The following is a 12348-nucleotide window of genomic DNA, read 5'->3' as shown; positions in this document are numbered from 1 at the left end:
ACTCTTATCCCTTCTTGATGAAGCCAAGCAGCCACGTTCGACATTACCCTTGTGAAGACTTGAGGGGCTGTGCTGAGGCCGAAACATAGGGCTCTGAACTGGAAACACCTGTCCTGAATCACGAATCTTAGAAATTTTCTTGAATTCGGGTGGATGGGGATATGAAAATAGGCGTCTTGTAAATCCAGAGACACCATCCAGTCCCCTGGACGGACTGCTGCCAGCACCGACTGAGTCGTCTCCATAGTAAATTTGGTCTTCTCTACAAAGACGTTCAGTGCGCTGACATCTAGTACGGGTCTCCATCCCCCCAAATTCTTGGGTAATAGAAACATGCGATGTAAAAGCCTGGGGATTCTAGTTCCAGTACAGGTTCTATGGCTCCCTTTCCCAGCATCTGGTCTACTAGATCTAGGAGAGCCGCTTGTTTCGTGGCGTCCGAGTATTGAGCCACTAAGGCCCTTGGTGTTCTCGAAAGAGGTGGCTTTTTCAAGAAAGGGATCTTGTAACCCTCCCTGACGACTGAGACCAGTGTCCGCCCCCTTTTCTTTTCTTCCAGGCTTGCCAAAAGTATGACAGCCTTGCTCCTACTGCTGTCTGGAGGACCTGTGACTCGACTTTCTAGCACAGGAATCTAAACAATCTCCTGCTTGTTCTTGCGCCTGTCTCTTGTCTTCTTCCTCTGAAGTCTGTCCTGGTCGGAGCCCTACCTCGAAAGGGCTGCAAGACCTTCTTTTCCTCCTTCTTTGCCAAAGCCTGAGTCCCCGGTAGGCCCTTCCTTACGGAGCGAGTCAGAAGATCCTGAGTGGCTTTCTGCGTTAGGGAATGGGTAATATCTCTGACCAGAGATTGAGGAAAAAGGTGTTCCGAGAGAGGGGCGTAAAGAAGTTCCGCCTTCTGAGCGATCGTAACCCCTTTGGTCGCGAAGGAGCACAACAGCGCCCTCTTCTTCAAAATCCCCGCTGTAAACAGGGAAGCCATCTCGTTCGCTCCATCCCTCAACGCTTTGTCCATACAGGCCATAATACTAGTCAAATCCTCCATTCCTGTGGCCTGTATGGGTTCTGCTTTCCTGGCTAGAGCCCCAAGGGCCCAGTCCAAAAGCTGAATACCTCGAAAGAACGAAATATCCCTTTAATGAGGTGGTCTAACTCCGTCATGGACCACATCACTTTAGCAGAATTGAGAGCATGTCTCCTGGAAGAGTCAACAATCCCGGAGAAGTCCCCCTGGGAGGAGGCAGGTACTCCCAGGCCAATAGCTTCTCCAGTCTCGTACCACATTCCCGCCTTAGACGCCAGCTTCGTCGGAGGAAAAGAAAAGGTAGTCTTCACCGCCTGTCTTTTTTCTTTCAGCCAGTCTCCGATTCTAGCCATCGACTTCTTAGCCGAAAATCGACAACTTCATCTGATGAAGGACGACTGCTTCTGTGACTTTTTTCTCACAAACTGCGACTGAGGAGAACGGGGAGCCGCTGGCTTAAACTCCTCTCCATACAGTTCAAGTAGGGAGCGAGAAAGCACTTTATAATCGCAGCCGCATTAGAAGGTTTTATCCTCATCTTCCGGTATTTCTTCTAATTCTAGACTTCCTTCCATCTCCTTATCCCTGTGGTAGAAGGAACTAGTTTGGAAAATCTATGTTGATCCAATTGCAGTGTGTACCTTCATCAAACTCTTCCTGATGAAGAACTGCGTCCGAGGAAAATTTTTTTCCGATCGTCGGAAGTATCCTGTCGTTGTGAACTGGAAGCGTCCTTACGTGAAGAAGTCAAAGTGTCCTGGCGCCGAGAGGTAGGTAAATCCTGAGGCCGATCACTAGCCGCGTCCTTATATCGAGCGCTAGATGTGCTCTCGATGTCGGGAGGTGTACTGCGTTACCTTCCGTCCGTAGAGCAGGATGCGTCCTGCCGAAGAGCACTGTGAGCTTGCTTTCGCCGAGAGATATATGCGTCCTGACGTCGCGGGCTGGATGCGTCCTGACGTCGATAGCTGGGTGCGTCCTGCCGCCTAGAAACTGGTTGCGTCCAGGATATGAGCACTGTTTGCGTCCTGTGCGCGAGCGCTGAATGCGTCTTGTCCGCGAGCGCTGCATACGTCCTGGCGTCCCACTTTGACGTCGTCTCGTTGAGCGAACGGACGCTGTCGGGAACGCACCCGACGTCCTCCCTGAGAGGAGACCTGAAGGTGTCGTCGTGCCGAGCAACCAAGTCCGTATCTCTGCGTCTAGAAGAAGAAGAAGAGAGGCGACGAGAACCAGGTTTAACCTGGCGTCGAGACTCGGGAGAAGTAGCTTGAACGGAGCCAGGTCCCTCACAGTGCCGAGAGACGACGTTTAGGTTTTAGCGAGAGGAGAGAGCCGTAACTTTCTTTACTTCGCGCGAACGGTGCTGATCACATCCTGACGAGTTGAGGAACCCCTCTCTTTCTTACGAGCTGTAGAAAACTCTACCAGAGTTTTCTCCCTTTATCTCTTCACCGGTAGCTTGTCGTCCTTAACGTTCTAGCCGACTGGGGAAATGGAGGGCGGCTAACAAGGCTTCCACTAGCGAAGTCAGTTGTTCCTGCATGACAGCCATGAAAAGATCTCGCTACCGCTGCTGGGTCCTGCGGTTCCGAAAGGGACAGGTGTCGAGAAATACTGGAAGACAGAGACGGTTCTCTAGAGCGTTCCTCGTAATCTGAAGGAAAAGGAGATCTCTCTTGCCTCCATGCGTCCTGCGGAAAATCATCCTCTCTAGGTCTCGCCTTTTTCACAGGAGAGGCGTCCAAGTCGTCGTCAGAAGGAAACGGTTCCGGGCTACTCCATCTACTCGAATGGGGCGAGCGATAACGAGTGATCAGGACGCTGCTTAACCTCCTCTTGAGCGGTCTCGACTCCTCATACTGCCATCTGCGTCGAGGAGAGGGGCTCGGAGAAGACGCTACCACTTCCGACAGGCGCCTTTTCTGTGGCGGTCATAAGCAGCCTGGGGAAATGCAACAGGACTGCTTGAGGCGACGGCTGACCGAGGATCAGTTCCTCTCACCCCCTTACAGTCATCGACGTACCTTCTCCCCTGGTCCTGGGAGCTTGGTAGAGGTCTAGACCTAGGGGCATGACAGGATCAATCAGTTGCCACCCTCCACTGCACTTTCACAAGCACTATCACTAATTTCACCTTCACTCTTACCTTGTTTAAAGGCTGCAAGTTGATCCTTGAGGACTTGCATCTCAGCCGCCAACCTGACAAACTGAGGGTTATCCAAAGCAGCTACAGGTTCTGTTACAGGAGAAGGAGCTACTACCTCAGGAACCAGGTTCAAACTACTACAGGGGTTGAGGGAACAGAAAGGTCTACGCTAACATCACTTTCCAGACCTAGATTTAGATTTAGAAGCCCTCCTGACTTTAACTCCAATCTACGCACATAGCGTTTCATATCCAACCATTGTTTCTCATCCAAAACCTCACATTCTTTACATCGTTTTATCCAATGCACATTCAAAACCCCTACAACCCAAACAAACAGTCTGAGGATCCACCGAAACCTTCAGCAATCTCACTTTACACTCCTCATTCACACACACTCGAAACTGTTTCTGAGACATCGCAAATCAAAGAACAATCAAAAGAATAATCATAAACACAAGCCAAAAAGCGATTGCCATCCACAGAATACGTCACCAATTCGTAGAAAATACAGCGACACAGGGAAGCGAGCGAAAAACCCGACGGCGGACTAGCAACGATGTTGACAGTCCAACCGGCAGAGATGATCTGAGGAATAGAAAATGGGAATGATTCCAAGTACCACCCTGTAAGGGTTGTTAACCACCTAACCGAACACCTACACTCGGCGTTGCCGCGGAGTTTTGAAAAATCTGCCGGACCGATAGAGACTATAGCTATATATATATTATATAACTGCCAGGTAAGTTCTATTCATGCAAAATTAAATTTTGTTCAGAGTGCTCCCCTTTGCCACCAGAAAAGTTCAAATTTCATATCAAACTATACTTGAAAAGGTATGAAAAGTAACCCAACTTATATACAATTCAACATACAAACTGCCGTCAGGATCGTAACTTGTTTGCAAGTAGGGTGGTGTCCATACTAGAGGATTCCTGTTAGCTAAAAATCTTTCTTCATAATTTTACTAAAGTTTAATGCAACATCACAGAAATCTTACCTCCTGTGTACCCTGAGCAACTAATCTTGTTCGAGCTACATCACACGGCATTGACACTAGTGTGCCACATATTCCAGCTAAACCCCCACAAACTGCAGGTAACTGTGTTTTTCCATGTGTCACATCATTTACTGCTTTTGTTAAAACTGCATAACTCCAAAACTGAAAGAGAACATTTACAAGAATTTTTTAAAAATTAATACAGGTCATAAAAACTACCAAAACTGGTTTTAGTCAGCATCCACATTCAAAGAAAAATTCTTGTATAGGATAATACCACAAGTCTATGCTACCTTTATGCAGGTTAACGTCTCATAGCAATTCCCAAAATCCACAGAGAGTAGGGACTGTTTAAGCGATCTAAGATGCAAAATGCTAAATTATTCAACCAGACATAATTGCAGAATAATAAAAAACCAACACTGATAACTTCAAAAGCTGTGGAAGCTGTGATTACTGATTAATTCCCATTCATTTGAAATTTTTTTTGAGCAGGAACTTCTTTACAATGAATTCCAATAAACTCTTCAGGAGTCAAAAGTTTTATGTTAAGTTATATACAACTACAACTGTAATGTATAGAAAACTAGAAAATCATACAATCAATGATGAAATAGCAACCAACCTACCTGCCCTACACCATAGGTTATGCTTAAATCTGTGCCGGAACATGACCTTTCCATAGTCCTCTTACACCTTCTGTTCTAATGATTTTAAGCATGCTCTGAAAGACTCCATGATACAATCCTCCTCCTCTTTTTGATGTTGGTTCAACTTGGAGCTGAAATATTAAAACATGACTTATTTAACCATGTAAAAGAGGAAGTTATTGATCTGTGTCATTCCTTGTCAACAGCATGGGAAATGTGAATCACCCAAATAATCCATTTCAGAACCTCCAACATATCCGAAACTTACAAAAGCCTAGCAATAATTCCACATAAGGCAATAATGTAAATAGTTTTAATGCATTCCAGACCCTCCAAAATACTAACAAAAAATAAATTTTACAGGAATAAGCACAGTTTGACATACAGAAAACAGTGAGAAATAAATATGAAGGAATAATGAAACTAACAATGAACATTTATTATCTGTGCCTAGCCATCCAGCCAGATTCATTTACTATCATTGAAAGCAATTTTCAGATGCTTTGAAAGATCTTAATGAATACTACAAGCAAAAACTTCCTAAATGTCAACCCAGACAAAACATAGGTATGTGCTTTCCATCTTGAAAACTACCAGTCAAAAACAGTTGAACATCCATCAGGAATAAGAAACTGAAGAATGATAGCTTCCCCATCTATTTAGGCATTACATTAGACCGAACACCATCTTTTAGGGAGCATGTAAGGAAAGTAAAGAAGGTAGCTACCCAGAATAATTCCTTAGCAAACTTGCCAATTCAAAATAAATTGGGGAACAAATCCTCAAACCCTAAGACAAACGGAACAAATCCTCAAACCCTAAGACAAACCGCTCTGGCAACTCACCTACTCCACTGTCGAATACTGATCACCGAGTCTGGGAAAGGTCATGTCATTCCCATGAAGTTGATGCTTAACTCAATCAAGCATGTCATACAATTACTGGTGCCCTAAGACCAACACCCCTTCCAGCACTCTATAGATTGGTAGGGCAACTGCACCATCAAACATCTGCCGCACAGCCCATTCAAAAGGCCACAAAAATATAAACGAGAATGATGAAGGCACCCCATTCTATGATTATCAGGTGGTTAGACCAAGACTGAAATCCCGCAAGAGCTTCATATCTTCATAAGTGGTGGTTTTGCTCCCTCTGCTGAGTGCCCAAGTGGTCATAAGTGGTCATCCCATCTAGACAATGGATCACACACTTCATGGTTGTGAACATGGGCCAATCTGTACAGATTTGGAACTCTACAAATGTAATCAGGCTGCTATGCAGTGGATACAATGTTGGCGCGATAAGATATGATGATGAACATCACTCTTACATTATGGAAGACTCTTGTTAGCGTGTGGAAGATGGAGGAGAGAGGGAAGAGGAGAGGATACTGTTTGGAATTGGAGTCCCTCTCCAGAAGGACTTCATGTATCAAGAACCTATCTGGGATTACTTCTCTACATTTTGTTTTTCAGTGGCACTGTCTGAAGTCACTTCCCCACTGTTTTTTAACTGGCACTAGGACAAGCTTGAGAGTCACTGGACCCCCACTGAATAACAAAACTGTCCAGACATATTTGTTTCTGATGTCTCTTCAGTATCTGACAAAAATGATAAAAATTGTTGTCATTAAACATGTTAGAGACACTGATTGCAACATCTTTGTTAGGATGGTATCGTCTCAACAAAGTTTTTTATATCACTCCCAAATTGCAAACATTTTTCTTTAAATCACTGAAGTAGACATGGTATCCCCTCTTCCTCCTACTCCTTGGATTCCTCATCTGCTGTCTGTTGCTGTTCCTTACTAAAAGTCTTGCAGCTCCTCAGTGGTTAGCTCTTCCCTGTGGGCATACACTAACTGTTCCACATCCTCGCCAGTCACATCCAAGCCCATGGACTTCCCCAGAGACACAAACCAGAGGTGTACGGTTGTCGGGGTCAGCCTCAAACCCTTTGAAATCCCTCTCGAGGTAAAACACTGGCCTCAATTTTAATTTTTCTCCCAGCAGACTCATTGTCCTGGAAGTCACTCCCCACCAAGCTTATGCAGTTGAAGATATTGAAGTGATCCTTCCAGAACTCTTAGGGTCATTCAGCATCTGAGGTCACCTCAAAGCACCTTTGAAACAGTGCCTTGGTGTAGTTTCTTGAAGTTTGAAATGATCTGTTGGTCCATGGGCTGAATGAGAGTACTAGTGGTATTAGGGGCCAAGAACTTCAGTAGTGAATTTAAATTCCTCTAACAGCTGGTTCTTCCAAGCCAGGAGGATGTGCAGGAGCACTGTCCATTACCAGGAGACATTGAGGAGCAATTGATTCTCTTGCAGTATTTTTTCACACTCGGGTCAAACACTCCATTGACCCACTCAAACAAAATTTTCCTCGTGACCCATGCCTTTTTATAGGCCTTCCACATCTTCCTTCTTCTTCTTCTTCTTCTTCCCAGCTTTTTCCCATTTTTATATGGGTCGCCGTTTCGGATGAGCCGTTTCCATCTATTTCTATCTTGCGCTTCTGCCTCATCAATTCCCTTCTCATGTAAATCTCCTCTCACACCGTCCTTCCATCTCTTTCTTGGTCTCCCTCTCTTTCTTCTTCCTTGCACCTCCACTCCCATAGTATGTCTCCCAGCGTGGTCCTCATCTCTCCTCAACAGGTGTCCATACCATCTCAGCCTCCCCTCCTGCACTTTCTTTGATACTTCCACCACCTTAGTTGACCCCCTTATGTAGTCATTTCTGATCCTATCCACTCTTGTTACCCCCAGACATCCACCTAAGCATTTCTCATTTCTGCCACATCCATCTTCTTCTGCTCTGCTTTTCTCATGCTTGCTGTTTCCGTACCATACAGCAGTTGCTGTTCTTACCACCATCTTGTGAAATTTTCCTTTTAACCTAAGCGGCACTCTTTTGTCACAAAGAACTCCCGAGGCCGCTCTCCATGTTCCAGCCTGCCTGTACCCGATGTTTTACTTCTTCTTCCATACTTCCTCCAGCGTTACAAAAGATCCCAAATACTTAAACTTATCAACTCTCCTTATTGCTCTCCACCAAGCTGAATACTTTCTCTATCATCCCCCTCAGTGGTGGTACACATATATTCTGTCTTGGATCTACTTATTCTCATTCCTCTGTCCTCCAGTACTTGTCTCCATCTTTCAACTTTCACTTCCAGATCTTCCCTGCTCTCTGCACACGAAACAATATCATCCGCATACAATATGTTCCATGGTACTGTCTCCCTTACTTCCTCTATTATAAACATCCATCACTATGTTAAAGATAAATGGGCTCAGAGCCGACCCCTGGTGTAATCCTACTCTCACCTCAAAACCTTCTGTCTCCCCAACACTGCTCCTCACTCTGGTAAATACATTCCGGTACATCTCTTGTATCAATCGCCTTCCACATCACAGGCACAAGGCAATTTATTCTTGATCTCACTGTTTTTCCTTGAATACTCGGGGAGTTTCAGAGTGATACCACAAGTAGGCGGGCTTCACTTTGAAATCTCCACTGGCATTCCTATAGACCAAGCGTGTTAGCCTATCCTTCATAAGCTTGTGCCCTGGCAATGAACTTTCCTCTTGCGTGATGTAGGTCCTTTTGGCATTTTTTCCAAAACAGGCCTCTCATTACATTTGAAGACCTGTTGAGGAAGGAATCCTTCAGCCTCCAGATACTCTCTGAATCCACCAATGAATTCTTTGGCGGCATGTTTATCCGAACTTGCAGCCTCCCCATGCCATACGATACTATGCAAGCCCACACGCTTTCTGAATTTTTCAAACCAGCCTCTGCTGGCCTTGAAAAACACTAAGAGCAGCACTTCGTTATTGGCATTTTCTTAAATCAGCATGCAACATCCTATCTTTCTCACAAATGATTGCTTCAGACACACTATCCCCCACTAACTGTTTTTCATTGATTCACACCAACGCAGCTTCTCAACATCTTCCATTAGTTGCGATCTCTGTTTAAATAAAGACGTGACCTATTTGCAACATAAGCTGCCTTGGATTTCATGTTTTCTTTGTTAGGATAGAACTGATTGTCGACGCCGACTTGCCGTACATCCTAGCAAGATTAGCTACACATGCACACTTTCATACTTTGCTATAAATTCTTTCTTGAATTCAATTGTATTACTGGACTGGAATTAGTTTAATGGCAAAATTAGCATACAACACAACAAACGTGCAGTGATGTGGACTACGAGCAAGGTGATGCTTGTTCAGTGAGAAACAGCCAGAATGGGTCACGAGAGAAGATGGGATGCTTTGCTTAGGCACTTGATATGGGGCCCAGTCACGCGCTGGGCCTGGATGGAGCGTTCCAAATGTACGAAAACAGAGGAAACGTATGATAAACCGAGGCACAATTTTGTAGAAAAAAAAGTCTATGAAAACCGAAACATATGAAAAGAGGACTAACGAAAACCGAAGTTTTGACTGTACTACCAACAGTCACAGTAAATGAAAGCCATGTCTTCTGCAGTATATCTTTCTAAGGTACTTACTACAGTACAGTGGTCCCCCTGTATTCGCGGGGATGCATGCCAGACGCCCCCATGAATAGTTGAAACCCCTATAAAAAAGCTGAAAAACAGCCTATTTTGTTAGTTAAAGCTTAAGAAAACACCTAAAAATTTTCAAACTTGGTTTTTTTTAATAATTTTATCACAAAAAGAGCATTTTATAATGAAATTGATAAAAAAAAACCCAGGAATTTGTGTATATTTCTCATATAAAAATACTGCAAATACAGTGGACCCCCCGTATTCGCGTTCCCCAGATTCGCGGACTCACACATTCGCGGATTTCTCTGGGGAACGTTTCCTCCTTTCCTTTCCCCCGCATTATTCACGGAAATTCGCACATTCGCGGTATTTTTCTATGATAAATATCCACAAATTCCTGGTTTTTTTGATGAATTTCATCATAAAATGCACTTTGTGATAAAACTATTAAAAAAACCAAGTATGAAAATTTTTAGTAGGTTTTCTTGTTTATTTTAACTAACAAAATAGGCTGTTTTAGCATTTTCATAGGGGTTCCAAACATTCGCGGGTTCTAACTATTCACGGGGGGGGGGGGTCTGGTACGCATCACCCGCGAATACGGGGGGACCACTGTATGCAAATTTTTTTTCCCACGAATAATGTGGGGAAACGTTCCCGAGAAAATCCGCAGAAATGTGCGAGGTCTGGGAAGATGCGAACTACGTGGGGGGGGGGTTCCCACTGTCATATTACCAGATGTAAATCAACTTATGTAATCAAAAACGACGAACGAAAGGAGGACATTATCTTTTTGATTACATAAAAGATGTATTATAGATCTTATTTCTTCAACACAACAGAATTTACAATTATTATTTTAAAATATTCAAAGAATTAAAAAAATCTAAATTTTATTATAAAATAAGGGTTTTATATATGTCGTATAAAACTTACCAAGTAATTACATAGCTAGCAATTTTCTTTTAAGTTCCGTCAACTAAAATGTGAAAATAGACAGTAGCGATTCTTTTGTTTGTTTTTGGTGTGGGATAACTCGCCCCACCCACCTCATGGGGAAGAAGGAAAAACAGCACAGAGGAGAGCTTCAATTTGTTTATGTCCTCAAGTCCATGTGAGGGAAGGAAGGGAGGTCTCCCATTCTGTAATTACTTGGGAAGTATATATTAAACCTTATTTTAGTAGGGACAACTCTATCTCGAGAGTATATATATAATGTTCTAAAGGGTCCACAATAATACAAAGTGTCAAGAGTCCATGTATAATTTTTAAGACTTTGCAAAAAGCTTTCAAACCTTTCCCTGGGTTCATCTTCAGTCCAAATGAACAATTAGTTTACAACTTGTACAGAGGTAATCTAATAAAATAAAAAAAAAAAAATAAAAAAAAAAAAATAAATAAAAAAATAAAAAAAAAAAAAAAAAAATTAGTTGAATTTTTTAAAAATTTACCTCTGTACATGTTGTAACTAATTGTTCATTTGGACTGAAGATGAACCCAGGGAAGGGTTTCAAAGCTTCTTTTGTAGTCTTACAAAATTATACACGGGCTCTTAACCACTGTATTATTGTGGACTCTTTAGAACGAAACCTTATTTTATTATAAAAATATCATTTCTACATAAGTAACTTACCAAGTAATTCCTAGCTGATTCCCATATTGTTAGGTGGGATACATAGACCTATTCTACACCAAAGCAATAATAAAGTAATCAATCGAGAATAGAAAAAATGCTAGCATTGATACAATTGTTTTCTTTCTTCTTACCTGGTAAGAGAGCTGTGCAAGAAGATACTGACACTGGTTTCCGCTTATCTTAAGCCATAGATTTGTGGTTGTATAGCCAAGGAGTCGCCTGCTACATAAGTGGAGGCCTTACAGCGAAGGACTTTTCCAAATGCTAATAAAGCATAAAAATTGCCCCTGCCCTGGGTGCATTACCACCATAAAAAACCAGATAACTTTATTACCTAGACGAAAAGTTAAACAAACACCACTGACCAACCATTAAAGACCTAGAGGTTATTCTAATATAAAAGTATCCCCAGACTCCCTGAAGACCCCACACCAAATTTCCAATGTGAAAAAGTAAGGATAGAAGAATGCTTCCTGCACTTCCTCCCCCAAAACACCATGCCAGCCACCAATAAAGGACCCAATGTACTGCAGCCCAAAAGGCTACCAAAAGAATCCAAAATACTTCACTGATATCTTCAAGATAACAACCAGTAAAGCCTACGAATTTAAAAAATTTAGCTACTGCTCCACAACCTTTGTCGGAAGCCGGCAGAAATAAATAGCAGCTCTCTGTTATGTTGTTTCCTTCTTCCCCATGAAGTGGCAGGGCTAGTTATCTACACCAAAAACAAACAAAAGAATCGCTACCACGATTTTCAAAGTTTAGTTGCCGGTACTTAGAAATTGTTAGCCATGTAATTACTAGTACGTATGCACTTGTTAAGTTACTTATATAAAATTTATTATTCAGCTTAAAGGAAATTCTAGCAGTGATAAGTAGTTATGAATGACCTCTAATAAATGAATAAGCATTGATGAATGGGAGCAAAAAGGCTAAAAAATTAGCAATAACTATACAGTGGTCGCCCCACATTCGCGGGGGATGCGTACCAGACCCCCCCGTGAATAGTTAGAATCCGCGAATGTTTGGAAGCCCCTATGAAAATGCTAAAAACAGCCTGTTTTTGTTAGTTAAAACTCAAGAAAAACCCACTAAAAATGTTCATACTTGGTTTTTTAATAGTTTTATCACAAAAAGTGCATTTTATGATGAAATTCATAAAAAAAACCAGGAATTTGTGGATATTTATCAATAGAAAAAATAACAACGCGATGCGCGAATTTTCCGCGAATAATGCAGGGAAACGTTCCCCAGAGAAATCCGTGAATGTGTGAGTCCGCGAATACGGGGGGGGTCCACTGTAATCAGCAAATATTCATAAAAAACTACATAGTCCAAAACCCATTGGACATTGCAAAGCAAGC

The 12348-nt window shown here is 42.7% G+C and overlaps 1 protein-coding gene and 1 pseudogene across 7 annotated transcripts in view; one reads left to right on the top strand and one right to left on the bottom strand.

Annotated features, from left to right (window-relative positions):
• LOC135203175 (mitochondrial thiamine pyrophosphate carrier-like) overlaps positions 1–12348 on the top strand; it is a 92585-nt gene that overhangs the window by 52503 nt on the left and 27734 nt on the right. The window lies entirely within an intron of this gene.
• LOC135202631 (mitochondrial thiamine pyrophosphate carrier-like) overlaps positions 1–12348 on the bottom strand; it is a 28753-nt pseudogene that overhangs the window by 13547 nt on the left and 2858 nt on the right.

Source organism: Macrobrachium nipponense, chromosome 33 (assembly GCF_015104395.2).
Source record: "Macrobrachium nipponense isolate FS-2020 chromosome 33, ASM1510439v2, whole genome shotgun sequence".
Lineage (NCBI taxonomy): Eukaryota > Metazoa > Arthropoda > Malacostraca > Decapoda > Palaemonidae > Macrobrachium > Macrobrachium nipponense.
This window is presented reverse-complemented; position numbering and strand designations above follow the sequence as displayed.